Genomic DNA, 22,440 nt, shown 5'->3' with positions numbered 1-22,440 from the left:
TCAGGTGTAGTTCCCACTAGGTGGAAACAGGCCGTAGTTACACCGATCCTGAAGAAGACGACCTTAGACCCCCTTAAACCTGAGAACTACCGCCCTGTTTCCCTTCTACCTTGGGCTGCGAAAGTAACTGAGGCCCATGTGAACGGAATTCTTTCTGACCATCTCACTAGGGCTAACATCCTTGACCCCACCCAGAACGGGTTCCGTGCGGGCCACAGCACGGAGACGGCCCTACTTTTTATGGTTGAACATCTGCGTTCTGTGCTTGATGAGGGTTGGACGGCGGCACTATTATTATTAGATCTAAGTGCCGCGTTCGACACGATCTCGCACAGGATTTTGCTCCAGCGCCTGGAAGAAGTAGGTGTCATGGGTTCTGCCCTATGTTGGTTTCGTTCATTTCTTGCCGATCGGTCCTTCAAGGTTGCGATTCCGCTCTGCCAGTCTAAATCTTATCCATTGGAACTGGGTGTCCAGCAGGTTCTTCGCTAAGCCCCACTCTATTCAACCTCTACGTGAGGCCGCTGGCAGCGGTCGTCAAGCAATGGGGCCTGACGATGGTCTCATACGCAGACGACACGCAACTGGCGGTCTCGTTGAGTGGAGACCCTGACATGGAGGCTCCCAGGTTCCGTGGCGGACTTCTAGCAGTGGCCAACTGGATGACGTCCAACTGTCTCCAGTTAAACGCTAAAAAGACCGAGGTCATGGTGGTCGGCAAGCAGGCAGAGTTATGGGGGGACAGGTGGTGGCCTCCTGAACTGGGTGTGACCCCTTCTCCAGTATCGGAGATAAAAAATCTTGGGGTTTGGCTGGATCCGACGCTCAGTTTCATTTGCCATACTAGGAAGGTGGCGTCTATCTGTTACGGTATCATCAGAGGTCTAAGACCTATCATGATATTTTTTGACGCCCCCACTAGGCAGCTAGTGGTCCAAGTGTCAGTGTTGTCCCGGCTGGATTATGCTAGCTCGCTTATGGTGGGGATTAATCAGTCGGAACTCACCCGGCTGCAGCGAGTGCAAAACGCTGCAGCCAGAGTGGTGATTGGTCTGCCAAGGTACTGTTTGGTCTCTAATGCATTGCGCTCTCTCCACTGGCTTCTGGTGAACCAGAGGATCAAATTCAAGGTGTTATGCCTTGCTTTCAAAATCCTCAAGGGCTCATCTCCCCAAATATTGGAGAATTTGGTGAGGCCATATGTACCCTCACGGGCCCTTAGATCCCTGGGCCAAAACCTGGCAGCGGTTACGCGCTTCAGACTGAGCAGAGTCGGTGGTCGCTCTTTCCGGGTGTTAGCGGCGAAGCTCTGGAATGCTCTCCCCCCTCACATCCGGGCCCTTGAAGATCTCTTGTTGTTTAGATGGGCTATCAAGTCTATTTTATTTGTCTAGTTCTTCTTTACCTGATCCTTTTGTTTATCCGTTTTCTCTAGCTTTTTAACAGTGTTGTGTTTTGGGTGCCTTGCAATGCGCCGGGACTCCCCTTTGCTGGGGCAGCTGAGCGCGGTATAAGTTAAGATAACATAACATAACATAACAATATAGGGATTTAACCGCTGTTATAAAGTTAATAGGGAGGCCAAAATTTGCCAAGGCCAACCATAAATATTCCCATTCCACCTGGTCGAACGCCTTGGCGGCATCGACTGCTAAATAGTCTGGGGCAGCTTTTTCTCAATAGCGACATCTATTGCAGCAATAACTTGGAAAGTTAGTTCGTTAAGTTGCCGCTCAGGAATAAAACCCCTCTGATCACAATGGACAATAGATTTAATTGCCTTGGCCAATCTTGTCGCTAATACTCCCGCAAAGATCTTGTAATCTACGTTCAGTAGAGAAATCAGTCTATACAACTCTACCTTACACAGATCTTTGTTCTGTTTCAATATTAGTGTGACTGTGGCCTCTGCCCATGACTTTGGAGCCTGCTCCCCCCATAGTAGGATTTCATTAAATAATATCGTTAAATTTGTAACGACTTGGTCCATAACAACCCTATATAATTCCACCGGGAGCCCGTTGGGGCCTGCCGCTTTGCCATTGACTATCTTTGAGATCTGAACCCTCTCCTCTCCTTCCCTTATCTCAGAGCTGAGGAAAGATCTTTCTGCCTCTGACAATACGGGGAGCTGCACTTTACTTAGCCAGTTTCCAGCCTGCTGTCCACTCTGGGGTGGAGTAGTTCTATACAGGGATTGCATATAGGTTTTGGCTTCTTCTCTAATGAGATCGTCGTCGTATGTAATTTCCCCTGTACTAGCCAGGGATAGACTGTCAATCTGGTTCCTAGTTTTATCTGCTCGGGCTTTCCAAGCAAGGAGGCGACCACATTTCTCCCCGTATGAGAAAGATTGAAGCTTGCTCACATCCCACCTGTCTTTCAAGACTTTATCGAGCACTGCTTGGTATTCTGCCCGCAGGATATCGAGTTCCTTTTGTAGAGTAGGTCTAGTCTCTAACTGGTCTAAGGAAGCCTTCTGGAGTTCCTGTTCCTTTAATTTAAGTCTCAGGAGGAGTCGATCTTCCTTCTTCTCCCTCGACAGCTTATTCCTCCTTATCATCAGAGTGCTCAGCAAGCCTCTTATGGTGGCTTTGAATGTTTCCCATACTATCTGTTTGCTTGCTGACCCAATATTGATCCTAAAGAACTCTTCTGACTGAGTTACTAAATCCTGCCTGACCCCCTCTTCCAGAAGGAGTGTTCTGTCTAAAGTCCACATCCTCTGCTGTTTACGCTGAATTACCATCTCGACAACAGAGTGATCGGACAGGATAGCCGGGATGTAGGATATGGTGTCCACTACTGAGAAAAGGGTTTTATCAAGTAGAAAGAAGTCTATTCTTGAGTGGTGCCCGTATCTTCTACTGTAGAAGGAATAGTCCCTTTTCCCTGTATTTTTAAGTCTCCAGATATCTATAAGATTGAAGTCCCTCATAATATTCTTGAGTTCCAATCTGGACTTTTGGGGAGGAGTGAATCTTACTTTAGAGGTACGGTCCAGATCTTCATCGAAGATCAAATTAAAATCACCCCCCAATATTACAGGTCCGTTGGTCTCTACTAGACTGGTTTTAAGTTTTGTGAGGGCCCCTGGAGCATCCTGATTGGGACCATAATACACTGCACAAGTGAGGGGAGTTTGCCCGGCTGTAAAGGAAACCACCAGCCATCTCCCAGAATGGTCTGTTTCACACTTCAAGAGCCTAATCCCTGCATTAGCTCTAATTAATATGGCCACCCCTCTCGTACTGCCGCTTTGTTCAGAGCAGAGAGTATCCTGAATCCACCTACATCTTTTAAACACAGCCTTACATTCCACTTTCTCTAGATGTGTCTCCTCCAACAGACAGATGTGCGCTCCTGAATTATATAGATAATCTATTACCCTGTGTACCTTTCTCCTATCCCTTAATCCATTCACGTTCCAACAAATACATTTTATCTTATGTGTCATATTGGCCATATAGACCGTTTTCTGAAAAAAAAGGCTCATTATCCAGCACCCAACGAAAGTATGGTGTGCCTTTTTGTGTACATGAGGATTCTTTTTTCCATTTTTTATCCTTACCACCCACCAGCCACCCGCCCACCCCCCCTGAGGAACCCCCCCATGCCTGTTTTGGCGATCTTGTCGCCGGATGAGAGCTCTCCAAATCCAATCGGGTATCCCCTCCGATAAAACGAGAGGTAGGCACCAAAACGTGAGTTCTAATTTATGTATATGTGTATGTATATAAATTGGACTTTCCCTTTTTGTGCGATTTTTTTTTTTTATCCTACTCCTAATGTGTATAAGGTTTTTTTTTTTTATATATGTGTATTTTTTTTTCTTCTCCCTCACAGGGGGACTTAGACTATTCCAAAAAAATAAAATAAAGGCAAAGCCACATTTATATAAGCTATAAAAAAGGCCTTATAACATTCGATCCCTGCCCTCTGTTTCCTTATGCTTTTATCTTTTTCCTGTGCATACTCTTAGGTAGTGAGAGCATATTACATTTATACCGGCTTTAAACAGTCCTCGGGTATCCCTGGTATACCTAATGAGAGCTATCTCGCATTAGAGTTAAGAAGGTGTCAACTTCTTGGGGTGAAGTGAAGTTATGCGTTTTATTTCTCCATACCACCCTCAAGAAGGCCGGGAATTTTATTTGCACCTGCGCGCCCATGCTTCTTAAATCTGGCATCCGATTGCCCAATTCCCATTGCCGTTGGGTCGTAACCCTCCCAACATCAGAGCGAATAAGGTAGTGGGCTGAGCCTATTTGAAGGGTTTTATCAGACAATGCCTTACTCAGGATCAGCTCTTTTACAGTAAATGTGTGAAAGTTGACCAAGGTTTTCCTCGGGCGGTCCTGTCAGCGTGGCGCCTAAAGGGATCTCTGTGTGCCCTCTGTATCTCTGCCTCTAGGTCTATCTCAGGGCTATCTTTGAGAACTCCCTCTCTAAGAAGCTTACATACAAGGCCCTTGACGTCGCCATTCTCTGCGCCTTCTGGGATCTTTGAAAACTTCAGATTGTTTCTCCTAGAGTGGATTTCAAGCCTTTCAACGTCCATCTGGAGTGCCCTATTCTGTGTTCTAAGAGTCTCGATATCCCTATCATGCCTTTTTGAGGCCTCTGTGAGCAGGGTGACTTCCTCCTCCAGGATGTCGGTCCGTTTACAGACATCGTCTAGCTTGGCCTCCAAATTAGAACACTGTTCTTGTATGCTTTTTTAGTTTGCTTCTGAGATGTCAAACTTGGACAGTAGGTCACCTCTAAGATTGAAAAGGAGCGACTCTACCTGTGAGAGGCCGCCATCTGAGATCTTAACATCAATTGTCCCTTCAACTGAACCCTGGGCTTCCACCACTGGCACCCCCCCTTGGATGGTCGCTGAGACAGACACCGCTTTAGTTACCTGAGTTGCTTGTGTACCTTGCGGGCAAATTAAGTCTAGAGAGACTTCTTCAGTTTCCGTCTGATCCACTATATCCTCTATGTCCGCTAATACGGTGTACCTATTTCCTGGCTGAGACCCATTAGACTGGGTAGCGGGTTGGATGTTTGAGATGCCAACCATATTGTCAGGGATGGAAGAGATTTTTTCCCCTTAAGGTCTACAACTTGCTCCATAATTCTGAAGTAGGACTCAAGAGAGGGTGTGGGTTTCGGCAGGGACGTACCAGGCAGTTTTCTTTTCTTGGGTTCGCCTGCTCTTCCGGGTTTGTCTCTTTTCTCTTTTTTCCCTTTTTTTGGGGTAAGTAGTGTTACCCCCGCCTTAGAGGCACTCAGGTGCCCTGCCCTGGATTTTTGTCGCTCTAAATTGGACCTAAGCTGGTATCTTTTCCTGGCAGGTACCACCTGGGCTACCAATGCAGGGGGTGTATGTGGTTGAGCGTTATTCTTTTCTCCCACTATATTGCCTGTTGTTTCTGCTTCAGCTTGAGGGCGAGGGCAAGGGGGGTATAATTGTGCTAAAATAGAAATTGCGCCCAGGTCCATCCCCTCGTGCTGCGCCGAGTTCAAAGTGGCAGTGGTAATATCTGCACTATCCGCAAGATTAACACCCCCAGGCACTCCAGGTATCTCCCAAAGGGAATTGACCTTTACCAGGTTAGCAGCGCCTCCTACAGCTAAGAGTTCAGATCCCCACTTATACCCCCGTGTCCCCTTCACTGACCGTTTACTATTGTGAGAATTCCGGCAAAGAGAAGCACTAAAAAACCATCCTTAAGAGGAAGACTGACTATTTTTCAGGCATAATTCTGAAATCTCAGAATCAAACTAAAGACATCTTTAGAATAGTGAACGATCTCTGCAATGACGAGCGTACGTCACTACCTATTGTACAATCTCAAGCCTTATGTGATGACTTGAATAATTTTTTTATAGAAAAAATCATCACAATTAAACAAAGTATACCATCACACCCTGCCAGTAACATCACTGAGGACACATACATGAACCCAGAGATCTTAGACCACATCCCCCTGATTGATTCCAAACAATTGTCGGAACTTCTTCAAAGGATCAAATCAGGGTCACCTAATGACATCTGTCCCCCTTCAATCTTCAGAGAAGTAGGCCTATCCCTTCCACAGGCATTCCTGCCTATCCTCAATGAATCCCTCAGACAAGGCAGAGTCCCCACAGATTTCAAAAAAGCTCTCCTTATACCTTTGGTAAAAAAACAAGGGAAGGATCCTCTGGATCTTACAAATTATAGACCTATTTCCCTGCTGCCCTACCTCTCAAAGGTACTGGAGGCTCATGTCTCTAAGAGTGTCTCCAATTTTATCGAGACCACTAACTACTTGGAGCCTAATCAAGCGGGGTTTCGCCCTGGTCATTCAACAGAGGCGGTGATTCTAGCGGTTCAGGACAACCTTAGAGCCAATGCGGATATCGATACACACCAAGCTCTGGTGCTGCTTGACCTCTCGGCGGCGTTCGACACGGTTGACTATGACATCTTGCTCAACCGTGTCGAACAGGCCGGCCTGAGAGGACCGGCGTTGAGCTGGATTACATCCTTTATCGAGGGCCGGACTCAGGCAACTCAACTGGGCAGCTTTACAGGTACTAGGCACATGTCCACCTGTGGAGTCCCGCAGGGGTCGTCATTGTCCCCCTTATTATTTAATCTTTACCTCCGCCCTCTTCTTTATTCCCTTAAAAAGTTTAATGTCACAGTGTTCAACTATGCGGACGATTTACAGCTAATATTTCATCTGAACATCCCTGATGCTGTGTCCGAATTTCAGAACACTATGAAACACATCCAATGCTGGATGAACGAAAATCATCTAAAACTCAACCCGGGCAAAACAGAACTACTTTTGCCCGGGAACAGTTTATCCAGCTGGAGTGATAACTTCTGGCCAGTAGACCTGGGCATCCCTCCCGTAAGGTCCATTGCTGTAAAGAGCTTAGGCATCACGCTCCACTCGGACCTGTCCTTAAAAACCCAGGTGGGCGCTGTGGTCTCAGCAAGTTTTTTCCAAATGAGGAAAATAAAAAAGATTGCTCATCTTTTCACCCAGTCTGCCTTAATCCAGGTTACTATTGCTCTGGTTATGTCCCGCCTGGACTATTCCAACAGCGTCTATTTGGGACTTCCAGTGGGCCTGTCGAAGAGACTTCAACTTGTCCAGAATCAGGCGGCGAGACTCATCCTACAACAGCCAAAATGGTCTTCTATTAAACCTGGACTAGAAAAGCTACACTGGCTTCCGATCTCCCAGCGCATAGCCTTTAAAGCAGGGTGTATCACCTTCAAGGCCATACAAGATAAAGGCCCTGCCTTTATTCGTTGCCTGATCTCTAAATATATACCCACCAGAAGCTTGCGCTCTGCGCAAAAATCCCTACTGGAGGTGTCTCGCTTCAAAAGGAAGCGACAGGGAGGCTGCTGTTTTCGCCATCTAGCAGCCTCACTTTGGAACTCCATTCCCTTATCGATTAGGCAGAGTGAGGATTTACTTACCTTTCGTAAGGGATTAAAGACCTGGTTGTTCGCCCAAGCCTACCATTAGCTATTGTCAGCTCAGTGTTATGTTGGACGGATTCTTCACCTTTCCTATAGCGCCATGAAGCCCATGGGCGTACGAGCGCTCTACAAATTGATTTTAACATAACATAACATAACTAAAGCTGACTCGGGTCAAAAACCGCCTCGACTTTTGCCAGATACACGTCCGGTCTCCTCGATCTCCTCGGTCTCCTAGAAGTTGCTCTCGCTCGCCGCCGGCACTGCAAGCCTCACCCAGTTCGACCTTCGGCCCGTCCACCACTAGAATCCGGGTCGGGAGAAAGACGGCTCCAATCAAACAAGCGGGTCTTGCTTGCTCACGATTCCAGACCGTGGTCGGCGGTGTCCGCAGGGTCCTAATGCAGGTTAGGTATGGAATCGGGCACACCCGCCTCAGCAAACTCGGCACATTTCCTTGGGAAAAAACGAACAAAGGGAAAAGATATATGCATTACCGCTAGACCGCTAAAAAGAGCGCAGTCTCATATTCCTCCTCACCGTCTTGGCACCATCAATTCAGCCTGACACACGGGAGAAAATCCTCTTGGACTCTGAGCTCTCGCAACAGGCGTCAGCCTGCCGCCATGTTCTTCCTCTGTCCAGTTATTATAGGTTTAAACCGAAAACCGGACAGCCTAACCATACCATACCAGTCCATACCATAACATATTATACTGTAATGTACCATACTATACAATACCATAGCATACCGTATCATACCATACCATACCATACCCTACTGTGCCATATCATACCATATCATCCCGTACCGTGCCATATCATATCATACCATACAATATTATACCGTACTAGACCATATCATACCATACATTATCATACTGTACTGTACCATATCATACCATACAATGCCATACAATACCATACCCTACTGCACCGTACCGTATAATAAAGGCCCTAAAGCCAAAGGAGAATAACCAACAACCAAAATGATTAAGAAATCTTTGATCGTATTTTGCTGTTCAGACACTCTTGAGTGAGCAACTCTCACTAGAGAGGGAAAAATGTACCCTGAAAATCCATCAGGTAGGGCTTCACATAGCGCGAGGGCTAACATGTAATGGTTCCAGGCATTCATGTTTTCCCCACTATATGAAGACTTGTACATTTAAACATGACTGCCATGCTTTTCAATTTATATCATCAACAGTTTTCACCATGGCTCCACGTACAGGAGCAGCACTACTCAACAGACCTGCCGTACCTTTAGTAGAATAACGCCAGCACTTCTCAGAAAGACATCTGCACTTGTAACAGTGATTGTAAGCACTTCGTAAGAAGCATGCTACTTATGGGAAAGAGCTCACCAGAGAAACTCAGGACGACTAATACCCCTAAATCTCTTAATGATAATTAGCATTTATAGAGCACATATCTGCTGCAGAGGAAAGATCAGGACAGGTGGATAAGAGTAGGCCCCGGCGGAATTTTTGTTACATCAGAGTAATCAGATTCATTTTGGTAATTCCACGTTACTCTATGATGCAGGATTACCAATAAAAATTTGATTACTCCTGCTCGCATAATTAAGAGTAACGTGAGGCCATTTTTGTGCCAAGAAATAGTGCAAAACACAGTATTCATCTTTTGCGTAATTATGCATATTCTTGCGGAATTTCTGGCGGTGACAGGCATTGAAAATCAGCTGTATGTCTCCCCATCTAAATTAGGTGGACATACATATATCCAAACCTCCAACAGCCCTTACACCATCCAGCCAACGGAGAAGTTTGACCACGGTGGAGACAGAATAGTCTCTGCCGTCGTCAAACTATGGTACAAATGCATTTAAATTAGCAGGCCATAGTTTTGGTGGGGAAGGAACTCTGTCGCTGTTGTAATTGAGTTCTCTACCCGCCACATTATAAATCAGGCTCCTAGCCTCTGAAATGAAAGTAAACATCCTTAGTGGAGGGGGGAATGGTCGGACGCCTAAGATGGCGGTCAGACAGATCTAGAGCTCAGCCAATACCCCGATAAATCCTTCAGAATCCTGGACATCGCGGCTGCCCCCGGGGTCATAGGGGCCCTGTCTCTTTCCTGGTGCTGGAGTCAATAATGGTGGTAGTGGGGCAGCACTATGGCGAGCTAATCGGTGCCACTGGTTGTGTAGCTAGGTTGCCGTCTGCTGCCGGAGGCTTGAGCGACATGTGCACATCGAGAAGCCAGCGGTGTCTGGGCTTCAGCTTAGGTTTGGGGCCAGGCAGTGGAGCAGATGGCAGCTTCCCCTGCCCAGCCCTGAGTGTGATACAGGACACCCTTGGAAGGTGGTGGACCCCCCATGGGGGCAGAAGAGGCCTGTAGAGGAGCAGTGTGGGGATGCAGGGAGTGGCGTCGGCCCACCGAGTGCCCTCTGCTTGCGGAAATATTGGGCCAGTAGGAATGAATGGTGAACTGCTGGACTACTGGTGGAGCGAGTGTGGCCCAACAGAGACTCCTGCTTGCCCTAGGGCATGTACCATAGGTATTGGGCACAGCCCAGCCAGGCTTCCGCTTCAGCCCAATATGAGGGACAAGTGAAAGAGACTGAGATCAGCATTGCCACAGGAGTTAGCAATTTGATGGACAGCCTGGCTGGATGAGCGGGTGTTGCTCCTGGCTGTAGGACATTTGTGGGCCCTGTGCTTTGCCTTGAGGACCACAGTGGAAGGGCCCCCCACCTTTTTGCATTCTCGACCGGCATGGGAACCAAGATGGGTCTATATACCAAGGGGGACCTTGAGTTTGCAGCAGTGCTCAGCTGGTGTTTATCGACTCCTCCTACCACTGCCATCACGGGCAAGGACAAGAACTCAAGCTCTGCAACTAAGTGTAAAATAGACAAATATTCACTAGGGGCCCGATGCTCATGCTGGGGTGGCTTCTGCTTAGGCTTCTTGACAAATCCCGCTGGCATATGAGGCCTCCTTGGCAACTATCCTTCAGCCCATCAGGGAGTCCAGAGAGGCACTAGAAAGGCAGATTGAAGGAGTGGGCACAGAGGTCTCCCAGTTGCGGAATGACATGCGGAAGCTAGCAGACCATACGACTGAGGTTTGGATCTCAAGTGTGTAGGACAATGTCCAATCTTTGGCCAAGGAGATGAGGCACCTCCGAGTGGTGTCAGCAGTGGAGTGGTGGACTGAGGATTTGGAGGGCCGCTCATGGCATAATAAATTTCATCTGGTTGCGGTCCCAGAAGATGCAGAGAATCTCAAGCCAGAACAATTTTTCATGATAGTTCAGGTCCTGGATTCTGGAGGCCAAGTCCTCTAATTGTTTCATCCGGGAAAGGGCCAACAAAGCCTGGATCCCCAAATCTTCTCCCAGGGCCCCTCCCCGCCCTGTAATACTGCTGGTCCTGAACTACTTAGACTGAGACGTCATACTGAGAACAGCAAGGCAGATCCCAGATCTTAAGTGGGATAACAACATGGTCCTGATATTCCCCAACTAAACTGCAAAAGTGCAGCAGCAGTGTAAATCCTTTGAAGAGGCAAGCAAAAATTGAGGGCGATGGAGCTCAAATGTATGCTGCTGTTCCCGGCCAAGCTGAAGGTGTTGCATGGGGGTAAAGCCTTCTTCTATGAGGCCCCTGAAAACACGTGGCAGTAGGTAGAGGAGACTACTTGCTGCCAGGGCAAAACTGAGTGTGGATGCCAGGGGAGGGCCCTTGGTCCGACATCCGATACTCCCTTTCCCCGGTACCAGGGGGAGGAGATGCAGTATGGCCTGATCGCGGAATAAAAATTTAAGACTTTTAACGGGTGGATCCTATTCTGGCAGTGATGACATAGCATCCCCACGGAGACCTTAGGCTCTGGCCTGAGCATTCGTTTCTCTCCTCACATTTCCTGATCCTCCTACATACTTAGAGACTTATTTACAAGTCCCTTGTGCTGGCTATGCGTCACTTTTTATGATGCTCTGGTGTCACAGAGTGCAGGCCCATATCTACGAGGCCACGCAAAAGCACTTTGCAAAAGCACTTTGCGTGGCTTTTCATGGCCTCATAGATATGTTGCAGTGCAACGCGGCGCAAGCCTTACGCTGCATCAGGGGGGGGGGGGCATTAAATGGGCGTTGTAATGGGTATTCCCCATCGACATCCATGGGTTTTCACACATTCCCAGATTTACAAGGATCTGTAAACCTGAGTATGCGTCAAAACTGTAAGCCTCGGCAGAACAGGCGTAAAGAGGAGAAATATCTTTATTTCTGCCTGTTTTCCCTCTTTCTAAGTGTGCTGCATTCTGTAGCACTCATAGAACGAGGAAACACCTCCATGGATTGTTTTGTCCACAAAAACAATCCTACCAACAATGCAGACATCATGGTGCAAGGATGGTTGCATTGGCTCCAGGCACCAAATTGTCATCAGGCTTCTTTGTAGGGAAGGCTTTCTGCTGTGCTTGTGAAGTCTCTGCTGCAATTGCTGTCTTGCTAGTACAAGCTGTACTAAATGTTCTGAGCCCTTAAGGCTTATACCAGCCTTCAGCCTAGTCTCTTCACCAGATTCAAAGCCTAACACAAATATATTGTCTCTGTGTAAAATCCAGAGTGAAGTAAAGTCCCTAAGGCCAGTCTCAGTCTTGAGTAGGTCAATTCTCCATTTTCTCTATTTTTGACTGAGCATCATCAGCATGTCTGCCTTGGATGTAGATGTCGGCTGTCCTTGTCTTTCCAAGAAGTTGTGAGTGTCAACTCATTCAGACAATGACAGTGATAAGACACCTAATGTGACATCAGTCTGGCACAAGTGCCTTATTATCTCTATTTCATGGTTAGATAAGAATAATAACATAAACAATGTACTCTGAATTGACGTGTTCTTACCTTATTTGTTTATCAATCAATCAATCAATCATGGTATTTGTAAAGCGCGCTACTCACCTGTGAGGGTCTCAAGGCGCTGAGAGGGGGGTTTTCGCTTCTGCTCGAAGAGCCAGGTCTTGAGGAGTCTTCTGACAATGCATCTAGACTAGCATATTGATGCACGCTGGTAATGTCAGACAATCCTTAAGTTATGTCAGAAATTCCACATATCAGATAAGTCATAATATAGAAGGCCACTGGCAGAAGAGTTCCTCTGCCCCAGATTTTTGTTCAAGATACCATCAGAAGATAGCGACATAGACTGCCACACTGTGTACCGCCACAGCATCCTGTTCTGCTCTGAAAGCTGACACTGAGCCATGTCCGAGGAGAAGGGAATTGATGCTGATGCATGTTTTTCTTTCGAGTGAACTCTCTCTCCAGGCTACTGATACTTACAGGCCCTTGTTGTAAACAGGTATGCAGTGCATTGATTCTTCCTAAGAAACTTTAGATGCAAGTTACACTGCTCCATGCTCTCATTCTATAGCCAGGGACATCTTAAGGATTTTGGGGGCCCTGGGCCAAACATGTTTTGGGGGCCCCTGTTCAGAACAGCTCTGAATTTATGATCCAATTTGAGCCCCTGTTTCCCCACGCCATTTCCGCTTCCTCAGCTGCGTTAGTGATCCAGTTTGCATCATAGGCATTAGCCTATATATGGCTGATGTAAACGGACGAGCGCAGCTGACAGCGGTAGGATTTAGTGTTTCCTGCCTTCCAACTAGGTTTTTAATACTTTTTAAATTGTATATGTGTGGCTGAATTACTCCGTGATTTTTTAACATTTTCTCCTACCTACGCACACGTGCACTTTACTTTATTCTGCTTGCCTACACCTCCTTAGCTGCTCCGATGCGCATCTCGCTTTTCTTCAGGTCCTGGTCCGCCAGGGCTGATACACTGATTGTGCGGAGGGCTGGGGCTACTATCAGGCTCCTCACTTCCACCCAGTTTCCGCTTCCTCAGCTGGGTTAGCGATCCAGTTTGTATCATAAGCATTAGCCTATATATTCCCGATGCAAACAGACGTGCACAGCGGGCACGCCACTGCCGTGCCAAAAGCAAGCCCATCTGTGCCCCTCAGCGTCCCGGAGGCGTACGGCACCGGCCATGCTGCCCAGTTCCCCTTCAGTGAGTTTCTTAACTGCTTAGCCTTAGACGGCTACCATTAGGTCAGTGTACTGAGGCTGATCCGAGCTTGGAGGTAGACTTTCGATGCAATAAGTGGATGTACGTTGTTACAACGCATGCTTTTACCACACATGCTGTAACAACGCAAGTTTTAAAACGCATTCCATTACAACGCATTACACTGGGGGGTGTCGGATAGTGAATAGTTTAATTTACTATTCCAACACCAGTCCCCGTGGACACTAGGGAAGGTGTTGGATAGTAAATTAAAACTATTCCCTATCCTAGAGCGCCCCCCAGTGTAATGCGTTGTAATGGTTTTTGTTTTAAAGTCTGCGTTGTAATAGCACTGCATGCTAAAAGTTGCATTATAAAGGTTGTTCCCCCAATAAGTGCAACTGGTATCTCCTCCAGCCCAGGAAACTCGCACCCAAGATCCTCCCACACAACAATAAGTGTAAAAGGAATAAGAAAACAGAGGACTTAAAGACCACCCTTTTAAATTGTCGCTCTATGCAAAAGCATGAACCACACATTTATGATCTTCTTTTAGACGAACAGCCTGATCTTTTATTTCTCACTGAGACCTGGCTGTCTGAAGCCTCCAACCCTTCTATCACCTCGGCCATCCCTACGGGTTATAAAATCCTTAGGAGGGACTGACCTAGTGGGAAGGGGGGGCGGGGTCGCCATCATTTACCATCAAAACCTAGACTGCTCTCCCATCCCCATGAAAAACATTGAGGGCGCAGAGTCCTTAGGCTTCTACTGTACTTTATCCCCCATCATAGCATAGCTGTTTTTCTGATTTACAGACCGCCCGGTGAAATTGGAAATGTTATTACTACGCTTAATACAGCCACCACCTCCTTGGCCTTAAAAAACAACAACTGCCTTATTCTGGGAGATTTCAATATATATATGGATAGTTGAAAAGATCCTCAAACAATTTCCTTGTTGGAGACGCTGCAGGCCTGCAACATGTTTCCATCTATTTCTTCAGCCATCCATGAGAAGGCCATACCCTAGAACAAATCTTTCACAACTTTGACATATCAGTAAGCCTACCTCTTTCCAGTACCTGGTCTGACCACATCCTATTAATATTCGTCATTCCCAACTCTGCCACAGCCGCTCGTGCTAATGGCGGGCAGAGGGTCCCTAATTACAGAACGTTCCATAAAATATCCATCCCGATGTTAGCAGATGCCCTCGGTCATTCCTCACCAGAGCTGTCTGGCTGCCCCAAATCGGGTGCCCTCTCAATTGATTCATGGCACCGACTCACCATTGGTGCAGTGGTACCGGTTCTTACCCGCTTCTCAAAGAGGTCGGCCCCACCATCTCCATGGTTTAACAATTCCCTCAGATCTATCAAAAGAAATTGTAGAAGAATGGAGGGTAAATGGCGTAAATCCTTTCTACCTGAGGACAAGAAGGTGTATAAAGACACCTTAAAAGCTCATTACATTCTCGTGAAGGCAGCCAAGAAAAACTTATTTCAAACCAAGACAGAAAATGCCCAAAATCAGAGTAAGGCAATCTTCAGCATAGTTAAATCCTTTACCACCCCGAAAGCCGGCACAAAGGAAGGGTCATGCACGGAAGAATGAGCTAAGCAAGTAGCTCAATTCTTCCACAAAAAGATCTCCATGATCCAACAAGTCTTCAATAACATCTCAGAGGAAGAACTGACCTTCTACCTTAGTTCTAATAGCAAATTTCAACCTCTTGGATCCTCCATCTTTACCAGTTTTCCCTGAGTTTCAGCTTGCAGAGTTACTGACCGTTCTCCCAAGCATTAAGTCTGGCTCTCCTACCGTCTCATGTCCAGCGAATATCCTGAACCTATTAGCTCCCACCATAAACCCCACGGTAAACAGCTCTTTAATGCTTCCCTCTCCTCAGGCAACATGCCGAAATTATGGAAGAATGCTAAGATTCTTCCACTGATACAAAAGGCTAACGCCAAACCGATGGACCTTGCTAACTACAGGCCAAGCTCCCTTCTTCTGGCCCTCACCAAAGTATTAGAGAAGCATGTAAACAAGGCCCTCCAAAAACACATTGAAGATGGGAAGCTACTTCATGAGTCCCAATACGGTTTTAGGGCTAACTACAGTCCGGAGTCCGCTCTGCTGGAAGTGACTGAATTTCTCAAGAGTAAGCTGGCTCAGGGAGGCAAGGCTGTTCTGATACTGCTCAATCTGTCGGCAGCCTTCGATACGGTCCCACATGTGAGGCTCCTGGAGAGACTTGCTAACATCGGCCTGGGGGGACCGCCTTAACATGGATGTCATCCTTCTTGGCAAATAGATCTCAGGACATCTGTCTCCCCCCTTTCTCATCCCCGGTTCCGGCCATGAATATAGGTGTCCCTCAGGGCTCCATTCTCAGTCCTACCCTTTTTAATATATATCTATCCCCCCTTGCATCTCTGGTAGAGGAAGAGGGCATCAAAATTGGTTCCTATTCTGATGTCACTCAGCTGATTTTTACATGTGAAAAAGGAACTGACTTTGACGGGGCAATGATTAGGTCATGCCTCAGAAAGGTTTTTAACTGGCTTACGATCAATCAGCTGAAGTACAATCCTGACAAAACGGAAGTTGTTGTCTTTGGTAATCCAGAAACGCCTGACTGGAGCTTTTGGTGGCCAAAAGATCTGCCGCCCCAGCCCGCGGAAAAGGAGAAAGTAAAAAACTTAGGAATTGTCATAGACAAGACACTCTCCATGCACTTTCAAATCCAAAATCTATCTGGCGCTTGCTTTGGCTTACTCCGGATGCAAAAAAAAATCCTGCCACTGTTACCGCTTGAGAGCAGAAAGTTCGTGGCGCAGGCTCTGGTGACATCAAAGCTTGACTATGTCAACAGCTTGTACCTCGGTCTTCCCAAATCCCTTATCCAGCACCTACAAGTGGTACAAAACACAGCGGCCAGAGCCATCCTGAGACCTATACCCAGATCTAGTATGACCATTATTCTTAAGTCTCTACACTGGCCCTGCATAAAAGAAAGGATCGACTTCAAAGCGATGACCATCTTCTTTAAAGTTTTCCATGGCTTAGGAACCGACTACCTAAATAAGCGCGTTACTCGCTACACAACATCTAGACCCCTAAGATCTTCCAATGCCAACCTAGCCATCATCCCTAAAATATTCTGTGCCCACACTGGAGGCAGATCCCTCAGCTTTCTAGGTGCAAATTTGTGGAATAGACTCCCTGAGTCTCTGAGACTAACCGCAGACCTACTCTCTTTCAGTAAGAACTTAAAAACCTGGCTTTTTAATAACTGATGGGACTTTTACGCATGTCTTCCTCCCGCTATCACGCACCAGGACACCCTAGTCTGAGTAGCTGCGCGCTTTATTAAATTCACTATTTCATTAGGTCCCTGACAGTGCAAAGGAAGAACTTATTTATGAGGCCTTGCTTCACTTTTATGCCGCCGGTGTGCCACTTTTTGTGACGCACCGGCAGCGTAAAACATGTGCCATGTTGCGCCCTATTTACAATGTGATGCATCTAGACAGATGCGTCACTTTGTAAACCCCTGCACCAGGTATAATGTATGCAGGGTGGGTGTTCCCCCGCAAAAAGCCTTGCAGAAGGGGCGCATTGAAATCTATGAGAACTCAGTGCGCCACTTCTAGGATGCCATTGCATCAATATCTTACACCTGCAACACAGCAGGCGTGAGACTGATGTACGCCCTTTCACATGGTGCTTTCCCCATGTGAAAAAACACATTGCTGGAGTTGCGTCTATTTTCAGACACACCCCAGCAATGTATCACTTTTGCGCCTACAGATACATCAGAAACACTGATGTATCTATAACTCCTTGCTACATGATGCGTTATACAGTAAATATGACACATCCATCATGCTGCAAGGAGGGAACCCCCCCCCCGCCCACGCCCGCATCTCGCTCAGCGTCTCTGAACTTAAGTAAACTCTTAGTTTACTTAAGTTCAGAAACGCATGGGGGAACTGACAAGTATGCAGTCAGCATGACGTCGGACCGGGTGGGTGGTCCGACGTCATGTTGACTGACATGCATTGTCAGTCAGACCGTCACCAGGGTGCAGCAGCACAATGCACAAGTGCGCATGAGTGGGGACGTAGGGCGAATTTTAGCGCCGTGCCCATTCATGCGCACTTGTGGCTGCACATGCTGACGCATGCCCATTAAGAGAGCGAGGGATGATCAGAGGCTCAAACCTCGGTCTCCTAATGGGCAGGCGGGCAGAGAGTAACCGTGCCAGGATTGGCTGAGAGGGGTTGCACCCACTTGCCAGCAGTCAGTGATGCGGCTGTTCCATCCCATAGGCGCCAATGGACCCGAGGCGGAGTGGACCTGGTCAGGTAAGATTTAAATTTTATTTTAAAACTCCCCCCCGGCCCCCACCCCCGCACGACACCCCCCGCGACACACCCTCCCCCCGCAACCCTCCCGCGAGCCGCGACTGAGTTACAACTCGATAATATTATGTCAACAGTGATATCATATATAATTTGGCATGTTGTCTGGCATAATGTGTAAGGTCCTGAACAGTTGCTTTGGGAATGCGGTGGTTGTGTAATTTCTGTGAATTGTGTGGATTTGGAATATAACAATGTCTTGTCAACTTTTTTATTAATAGAACGAATATATGCCAACCTAACGAATACACATGCTGGAGATCGGGAAAAAGAGGGAATGCAATTTCATGCATTTCGCATTGAAGTGGGGAAGGTTTAGTCTTGATTTGAAAAGGGGGATACAATTAAGATATTTTTGGCTTAAAAAGTATCCCATCTAGATCGGAAGTGTGAAAATGTAGGAACGGGTAGAGAACAAGCACTGACAAAAGCGGCGACGGTCCGAGGGAGTTACAGGAGATACTTAGCTAGCCCATTTTTTCCCCAGTTAATTCGACCTGAAATTGCAAAACTGTACTGGAGCCACCTTGCAACAAAACACAAGCGCATTAACAAACAAAAACGCGAAGTTAAACAAATGGGGCACATCTAAAGAAGAAAGACACTAGGCAGAGTGCTGAACTAATTCAGGTCAGTGTCACAAGTTCCATTGAGATAGTGTAAATTTACTTCAGGAATCTAGATGCATTACTGCACTGAAGCATGAGGACTACGAACGATAATATTTGGGAGCATTTTGAGTCCCTAATTTCTAAAGGGCAAGGCAAATGGGAACGAGAAGCAATGAGAAAGCATTTATTGTCAGGTAATGAGAAAGTATGTATGTCAGGCTAGACAGACGTTATTTTTGTGCTTACATATTAGTCACTGTCATCATGTCTGGCCTCAGTTTTACATTCTGGGCTCACATCAGTACATAAAAAGTGTTCTTGCATTTTGAAGGGCCTTCAAGCCCCTCCCAGGTTTGTCATTTTCCAGCTTATGAGAAAGTTCTTGGTTGGTAACAATAACATACCTTACAAACAGACCTTCAAACCACACTGCCATTTAGAAAACATTTCACATAATATCTAATATTACTGCCAAGCTTAAAGATATTCCATTTCGATGGAAGGATTTGCTGTTATTCAAACTATTGGCCTGTAGCTCACCAGATGTCACCAGCCAGCATTTAACTCAATTGATCAGCTTCACACCATTTTGTTTACCAGTACTTAGGATGTAACTGGAGTGCAGTAAATATATGGCATAAGAATTTGAAACACAATTGCATTTTTTTGCAGCGGCTATTACAGCAAGATACTAAAGTGTGTGGTTTGGTTCAGACATTTTCTATATTCCAATTTACATTTCTTTATCATCCCCCTGCACTGATGGTGGTCTGGTTAAATGTGGTCTGTATTTGTATTTTGCAACCCATCAGCATACAATCCAAGGCAACATAGTGGTACTGATAATGTGTGCTGATCAAGTACCATAAGAGAGAGGGGATACTACAAAAAGCCACAAGTGACAGGGAGGAGAGAGAGTTACAAGTGGTAGGAAGTGTTTCGTTTGTAAAGGTATATTAATAAGTAAGGAAATCAATATAAAGTTCTGAAGTTATATGGAATAAACAACTACCTATGTCATGATCATATGAAATATCTTTATTAATGTAATAACTGCACTTTCACAATGACCCCATTAACCTTCTTGCTTTCTCAAATGTGTTTGAAAATGCACCATTTGCTCACACTATTTTCAGAATTTTCCTGGGGGATAACCCCTCTGAACTCCTTTTATGGCAGTCCAACTCGCTCGACCACTACAGGTCACCGATCCCAAACTTTTCCGCCCAGCACTTTAAAATGTCACTAGCCGCCACTGCACAGCGTTACATTACTTCTCATAAATAAGGCCTAAATGTGTTCACATCTAATATTCAGGGATAGTTATGTGTGTTTTCAATATCGTAACACAGCAGCAGCTCACCAATATTACTGCAAATAATCTCTGTGACATCCTCCCATTTCTTATATGTTAGGCCTTGTTTTGATTTAAAAGAAACTTTTTTATGTATATTGCATGAAACATAAACACAACATTTCTCTGCAAAGGGGCTGTACTAGACTCTCACAAATCAGGTGCATAAAAAATAAGTAAAATGAAAGCAGTATTTAAAACAATCTGTTTAAGAAATATTCAAGGTCATTAGGGCAAAACTCTGGAATACGGAATTGACTCTGTCAGGGGGCCCCCTGAAAGGCTGGGGCCCTGGGCCACAGCCCACTTGGCCCATGCATTAAAATGTCTCTGTCTATAGCGTGTAAAAGGGTGCTATGTTGTTTGCTGGAATACATTCTCACTACGGTAGAAATGCTCATACAATTTCCATTGTTCGCAATATGCATTAATGCTGTTTTAATTATATTTTGTGTGGTTGTTTACATGTACTAAGCAACAGGATGAGCCTCTTGAAATTAACACTTTTAAGGATAAAGTATATTTTCTTCGTTACAGTGTGTGTGATATTCTAAAGATCGAAATAGTTCTTTTCAAAATTAACACTGTCTCACTAATCATTGTTTAGGGACTGGTAGTAACCTAGAAAGCATGGACACCACATTATCTAAGTATTGATTGTGGTTGTTTGGGGCTAAAACAAGCTGTTTTTTGTACATTTATTTCTTGGTGCACTGTACTAAGTTCATTTGTGACACTCATGGGTGTGAAAGCAAACCTTTGCAGTGCTAAGCCACTGCCTTAATTTATGCAACAGTAGTTCTGAGCTGGACTTGTTCTGAAGCAAACACTTGAATATCACACTTTTCTCTCACACTAAAACAAATGTCTTATGATAAGCAAACCTTTAAAGAATAGACATTGTGCTACGTGCCAGAAATGTAAATATGCTTTGGATGTCTCTCAGCATTATACATGCAATCACAATAATGGGTTCCTAAGTGTGTGTCAATCAACCTGCCACTCGTCCAAAATAAATACATCTGCTTATCAGTCTCATATATGTATTGTTCTCTTGTTGTGTGATTACTTTTGGACTCCTTTCTTTGTACACATTTTCTCCAGACTCTGACTCTTTTTATCCAATCAATTTCATCTGAGCTCTGAGAGCTAGTATGTAGCTTGCAACATCTTGTGGGGGCTTTATGGGAGCTTGCTCCCATTCCTCCTTCTGAGAGATCCTTGTTCATTCTGTGGCAAAGCCGTGTAGGCAAAGAGCAGGCATGGTGGTATGTTATTCCACCTACCTCTCAGGGGCACTAACAGACCCAATATCATACCTTTCAGGGTCTTGTTGAATCTTTCAACAAGCCCATTTGTTTGCAGATGGTAGGGTGTTGAGAACTTTTAGGTTACCCCACACACATCCCACATGACAATTATGTAGGCACACATGATGTTCGTGTCCCTGTCAGACACAACCTTCTTGGAGAAACTCATGCAGGTGAAGGTCCCCATCAATGCCCTGGCCACCACAGGTGCAATCACTAAGCTCAGAAGTATGACTTCAGGGTGAAAGGCGGCATGGCCCATCAAGACCAGGATAAACCTGTTCCCTAAGGCCTTCTTAGGGTCCAGAGGCTCAACAATATCTATATTTACCCACCATTACAGGGGGCCATACGCTGTTCACCTAACTTACTACTAGAGTGGCAGGTGATACTGGACCTTCAGAATGCATCTGATTTAGACCTCATCTGGGGCCAATAAAAGTCAGTGACTAGGTTGTGGCCTGCCCAAGTTGTCCTACCAGGGGGACCTTATGAGCCAACTCCAGTAGAAAGGTACTGTAGCACAGAAGGACCGCCAACACTTTCCTGTGCCAGGCTGAGGGACCTTAGATTTACTATAAAGGACCAATCTCCCAATACATGTGGTTATCAGTAGAGGTGTCACCCTTTGCCAGGTCCTCAAACTGCCATGGTGGGGCACCATTTCTGAACTTTGCCTGAGACGGTCCTTTTGCCACTTTCCACCCAGCTTCCTGGCAGTTTCCAGGACCTGTGACTCCTCTGCCAGGCTGCCATTGACCATGTGTCCATAAGCATCCGCTCAGGCAATTCCAATATCTCCAGATGAGACCTTTGCTCCATCTCCTTCCTGATGGTGGGCTCAAATTAATTCCTAAACAAGCAGTCTACAGGGTTTGCTAAACTCGATTCTACTCTAAGAGACACAGAGACCCCACCCCCCTCTTGGGGAATCAAACGCACAGGATAGTGGCCTACATGGTTGTCTGCTGTCACAATCAGGTGGACTGCATCAGGGACAACCCACTCTGGAGACACCGGATGACACTTAACATGATGACTTCTGTGTCTATCAGAGCCTCCAGCTCAGCCCATTAATGGTGATCCACTGGCTGTATTTCTTAGTGTTGTCAGGCATGTGAGCTTTATACACTGTCGCTGTGTAACCCAGGGAAACTAGGGTAACTTCTACACTGCCCCCAAACTAACAGGGGCCACCTTCCGCAGCACTA

Source organism: Lissotriton helveticus, chromosome 9 (genome assembly GCF_964261635.1).
Source record: "Lissotriton helveticus chromosome 9, aLisHel1.1, whole genome shotgun sequence".
NCBI classification, from domain to species: domain Eukaryota; kingdom Metazoa; phylum Chordata; class Amphibia; order Caudata; family Salamandridae; genus Lissotriton; species Lissotriton helveticus.
This window is presented reverse-complemented; position numbering follows the sequence as displayed.